This window comes from Athene noctua, chromosome 21 (genome assembly GCF_965140245.1).
Source record: "Athene noctua chromosome 21, bAthNoc1.hap1.1, whole genome shotgun sequence".
In the NCBI taxonomy this organism is placed as follows: domain Eukaryota; kingdom Metazoa; phylum Chordata; class Aves; order Strigiformes; family Strigidae; genus Athene; species Athene noctua.
In genome coordinates, this window is record NC_134057.1 from 10,529,948 (window position 1) to 10,535,947 (window position 6,000).

Genomic DNA, 6,000 nt, shown 5'->3' on the forward strand with positions numbered 1-6,000 from the left:
CTTTACCTCATCCTACTTGCACAGTTTAGCTCAGGACTAGTGTCCATGCCTTGCTGAAATAAAGTGCAGGTAAAAATGAGGCGGCCACCTTTCAGGTAAAACTAAGGGAGTCACAGTGGCCTGGTGGAACACAGGCAGAGGTAGCTGCACTCCTCCAAAACAGGGACTGAGTGAGTGAAGAGGCATCACATTTCAGCAACAGCCTGGTCATCTGTATTTTGAATGCAGACCCGTCGTTACCTATACTTTTATCACCCTAAGACTGAGGTTATTGACAGCACCTTGCTGGTGGGACTCCATCTGAGAATCACGGAACGACTGGAGCAGTTATACCTCGCTGCCATGTGCTGATGTCAGTGCTCGAGTAAGAGCTCCGACTGCACCCAGCTAGCAGCTAAAGTTGAAGGTGTTGATCAAGATCTATGCTGCCTTACATGGCAAAAGTCCATCCTTCAAAATAATTTTGGTACATCTGCCACGTTCCTCTGACTGGTGAGACAAGAGGAGCGAGCTGAATGTTGCTTCCACACCCACCAGACATGTGCCTGCCCATGTGGACTGGGCATCCTGCAGAACTGGCCTCTTGCCCTAGGGAATTTCTGGCTGACCTGCAGAAGACAACAGTATATTTAAGCTTTGGAGAAAAGAAGTTTGCATTTTTCAGAATAAAAGAAAGACAGAAAGGAGTTCCTTTAAGTACTTGCTGGTTGAATTCTTACTGAAATGATTGCTGCCATGGTGCTGAGAGTTTATTGTATTATTAATGATTTCTCAGAGCTTCACACAGGTGTTTCATTTTAAATATTAAATAAATAAGAGGCCTTAAACTATGTCTACTGCTAACATCCAATTTAGATGCATGCTAACACATTCTTTTTGGGGTTTTATCAAAATATAAAATTCCTGGTAACCCAAATTTGATATTTTATGCAGAACTATTTCAAGAAAATCTTGCAGTAATGAATCTGGTTCATCTGCTCCCTTCCTGGTAAATACCGAGCCCTTTTTATCAATAGAGACATTTTGGATGGAAGGCTGAAGAGCTACAGTGCAACAGTGCCATCCCCTGTCTGCAAAAGTCATTGTCTCGGAAAATTAAGGACTAAAATGCTCCACCAGAGCCTGCTGTATCGAGACGGAAGGTTACCGGAGAACAGCAACAGGAGTGCCATGTGCGCTGCACCGTAGTAATGCTGCTGGGGAATTTCACTTTACAAGCCAAGTTCTGAAAGAAGTTTCTTTCTAGTTAGTGCCATCAACTTTGTGTCAAAGTAAAGTGCAAAGAGGTTCCACAAATTTTACATTTAAACTCAGTTTTCAGGATATTATCGAGGATGCAGTCTGGGGGAGGGAAAGCAATTTGCATCTTTTTGTAGTAAGCAGAAAAGAGGAAATTCCCACACACTTCTAGGCATCCCTGAAGAAAATTTGTTCATCTGTACTACTGCTTTGCATGTCCACTCCTCTTTCTACTGGAAGCAAGGAGCACTTACTGTTAAACATCTGTTCAAGCACCCTACCAGCTATAACACCTCACAGCTCAACATCCATAGCTTAAAAACTAAATTAGAATGGAATATTGCAACACAAACCAGGAGTCCAAGGAAATTTCGGAGTGCAGTCAGAAGTATGCCCGAAGGTATTTCCCCCTGGGATTTTAGATGCTGTAGCTAAACCAATTAGTATTTTTCATTTACAGGACTCCCAGAGGGACTTTCGTAGGTTAAGAGCACAGGCAGGACACATTTGCTCTGACCCCTTCTTTTTTGTCTACTTTAGATGCAAACTTTCATCCTTTCCATGGTAATAGGACAAGAACAAGAAGAAACTGCAATCAAGGAACAAGCTGACCATGAAATTACTCATGCACAGTTACTAATTCCCTGCACGCCGCAGTAGAAATTCAGGCTGATTATTCTTTGCTAGAGTTAGAAACAACTGAAGTGCCATCTACAAGTGTCTCCTTCCCTAAAGATTTAAAAAAAAAAAAAAACAAAAAAAACACAAAACACAAAAAAACAACAAAACATCTGAAAACAAAAATCCATACCTGCAAGGGAAAAAAAAAAAAAAAAAAAAAAAGAGCAAACAACCCCCACACACACACTGAAAGCAACTAGCACATTGCACTGCTAGCGATGGTTTCCTAAATGTAAGTAAAGCCAGAAACAATTGCATAACCTTCTCTAACACTAAATCAATCCTCCAGACCTAGAGAAGCCTGCCTTCTAAAGAGAGGGAAATCTTTAAGTCTTTCCCTCTTACATGCTATGGATCCTCTAGTACAGCCTACCACATGATCACTTTAAGGGCATATTAAATCTTAGACCTCAGAGCTTGTTTGTTCTGATTACCAACTTTAAAGCAGCTTTAAGACTGTTTTGCTGTGGTTTTCCTATCACCTTTATTATGGTCACTTCCACTGAACAAATACAGTGAACTACAGCCTGTTAAATCACGGGAGCCCAAAGCATTGTCTCCTTCAGTTAGCCTCTTGGGAAACTGCTGCTGCCATGTAACTGCAAATTTTGCAGTTCTTATGCAGCTGCCCTGTAATTCCCTTGCTTCATTAGGAATAAATGAAACGTCAATGACTCACTTCTCTCTTGGCTTATTTACACCCACACCGCCCCTCCCTGTGGGGACCAGTGCTGGGACTTCACTGGGGCCTGATCACCCCTGCTGAGCCAGGTTGCACAAGTCCTTTTCATGTTTCTTCAGACCAAGGGAAGGAAAGCATGCCAGGAAAAGAAACCTTACTCCTCATTCTCTGCTGTCTCTAGAATACTTTTAAGCAACCTCAGCTTTCTTCTTCGTGGTTATGAGTCCTTGTAGTAAAATGAGCTAGATCACCAGCCAGCATGCCACGTTCAACTTGCTATTAATGCTCCAGTTTCAATCTGCAGCTGGTATTATCTCCAAGCTCATAAAGCAACCCCATAGGGGATGTGATAAAAATGACAGACACGTTGCCTGAAATATTTTATTTCTTATTTTCATAAGCCTGAAATATTTTATTAGAATCCTACCTATAGCAGAAGCAGCATCTGGCAGCTATCTAATATCTGAGCTTGCACTAAGCAAGTCGGCTTCCCCTTCGTTATGAACGGGTTATTATAATCAAAACTAACAGCTAGAGCAGTGCCACAAAGGGGGGGGGGGAGCACACACAACAAAACAAAATCTAACCTCTAGAGTTAACACATTGCCACTTAGCACATAGTAGTTAACTTCAGAGATAAGTGGCCATCTCTACCTTTTGTGAAGGGTAATGCGACCTCTTCCTCCTCAAACACTTTGTAATTAACTTAAGTATCTTTAGCTAACAACTGGTTTTAATTGCTGTAAAGCTCACAATAGCAAGTGGCTTTGTGAGAAGTGTCAGACTAGCAAGAATTTAAGATCAGTCTACCCAAATGAACAGAAATCAACCACCAGTCACACACAAGCGAGAAAACTACAGACAAACTGATATGACTGAGAATCAGCTATGCCACCTATCCCAAAGAGGCAGGTTCATCAGCTACAATTTAATGAGTAAATATTGCTGTGGGAGTCACCAGGTGGTGCTGTTAAAAATGCTCATTTTACTAGAGAAATGACATCCATTCTTCGAAGAGATACTACCCTGTTAAGATCCCTCTCTGTTTTAGATATAATCTTGGAGCAGGATCATGCTGGAAAAAAGTAGCCTTAGTACTTTTATCAAATTTCTTGAGAGAGGCTTCATCATGTTGTGCTTCTGAGCACCCCTACTCCTAGACTGAATTTCTAGGCAGGCTTGTTTACCTTATACTAAGAAAATACACAGATTTTGCCTCTAACATACAGAAAATGGACTTAGGCAGCTACAGGATAAAACTGAGGAACAAGATGAAGCCCAAGCTATGTCCTGGACCCAAGAAACAGCAAACTATTTCTACCAGGTTAACAGAATTACCTGGCTAGCTCTGAGGCTTTCTTCTTCATGTGGCTGGCATTCCCCTGTAGAATGTTACATACTTGGTGGTTATTACACAGAAGATAAACCATTTCTTGAGATATGGGATGTAATAATTTATTGTAACTAATTTGCTAAATTAAGAAGGGTGGGTGTTGTAATAAAAACTATTGTAACTAATCTGCTGGGCGGGGCAAGGCGGGTATGGTACACTTGAACGACCTGTAAATGTTAGACAATTAAATGTAAAATGGGCCATTCAGATTGGAACAATGTAACCGTGTCTCCGAAACCCCACCTAACATTAGATGGGAACAATGTAACTATGCCTTAAAAAAAAACTCCACCAAGAACTGATAAGTAATTTCTGTTTGAGAGAAATTTAAAAAAAAAAAAAAAAAAAAGCCCGCCAAAAGGATGAGATCATGAGGGTTTTTTTAAAAAAAAAAAAAAAATCCAATAGGAGAAAAGCGCGCCAAGAGACCAAGGTTTCGAAACTTTCAAAAGACCCAATGGGAGGAGGACACGCACCCCAGCAACCCAAATGATCCAATGAAAAAGAGCAGGACAATCATCTGACGAGAAAGGCTGGTTAAAGACGATGACACAAGAGTATAAGAACGCGGGTTTTTTGAAATTCGGGGTGCGTGTGGCAGAGCTGCGGCTCTCCATGCACCCAGCGCTGCTTTGCCTATTGCTTCCCACCCTAAATTGATTGAACCCAAATAAAATTATATATTTTTATAAAAATTGGCTTTGTCTGATTATAACATGGGATAAGAATTTTTTCCTTTACAAAAGACTTTTACTTTTTCAGTTCTGACCAAAAGCAGCCTAATAATCATCTTCACTGAAGAAAACACAAAATTGAGGCCTATATGGAAATACAACTTTTCTTAGTTCAATATTGTGAGTCATGATGTGCCTAAAAAAATTATCCTAGAAGCTGGCAAAGGCATCAAAGGCCTTTATCTCTTTCCAATTAGGAAACTTTGAAGTAACTTTTTCCAAAGCAACCGATTTTATTTATGTTCCCTAGAAATGGAACCTCAAACAATTACAGTGGTACAAAAGTGACATTTGGATCCAGGATCATGAAAATTATTCTCTGGTAGACTCTGTCGTTAATTTTAATGTCTGTAACACCACCAAAAAAAAAAAAAAAAAGCCTAAAGAATTCCACCCACCACCCCACCACCTTAGCAAACTGGACAACTGTTTCAGCAGAGAAAGGTAAAATGCAAAACCTCTTCATCTTCATTGCTGTTATTTGAAAAGTGAAGAAAAGTATTTCCTAAAGAAAGATTTGTATGAGTTTTATATGTGTAATACACTTCCACACTCATTTGATTCTGGGAAGGATACTGTTATTTTTGCACTAGGTAGAATGAGGTCTACTTCAAGCCAGTTGTCAAACAGTAAGATTTCCTTCAAAGCTAAAGGAATCTTGCTGGCAGAGAATTTCACCTTCAAAAGGTGTCAATATAAAGCTAGCAAGAAGGAAGAGCAAAATATCTTATGAGTATAGCGTGTGCCTCTCTGTGTCCCATCTTTAAAATACTTGTATAATGCTAGTGGTCACAGATTCTCTACCAGAAAATAGAAAATAAGAGTCCTTACTCCAGAATCTACTAGCAGCATTAAAAAAAAAAAAAAAAAAAAAAAAAAAAAAACGAAAAAAGAAAGAAAAGAAAGGAAAAAAAAAAAAGGAGAATAACTAAATGCCTGTTCTTTGCTGCCAGGAAGTGTGTAAAATAATTTTTAAAAGTGCATCACAGAAGAAGCCAATTCAGATTCAACCAGCAAACGCCAACCCCTTCACAGCAGTCATATTACTCCCACAAAGTGCCACAGGATCTCTCAAGGCTTCATATGGAAGGTCAAGGATTTCACTGCACATTTTCTAGACATGAATGTACAGTATAAAGAAGTAAGAAAAAAAATTCAATCCTCTCCACCCCATCCAAAACCTTTTGTTAACCGGTAACATCACAACATTTCAAGTCTGGTATTTGTTGGCCCCAACTGGAAATACTTACAGATCTTGGAAAAACATCATG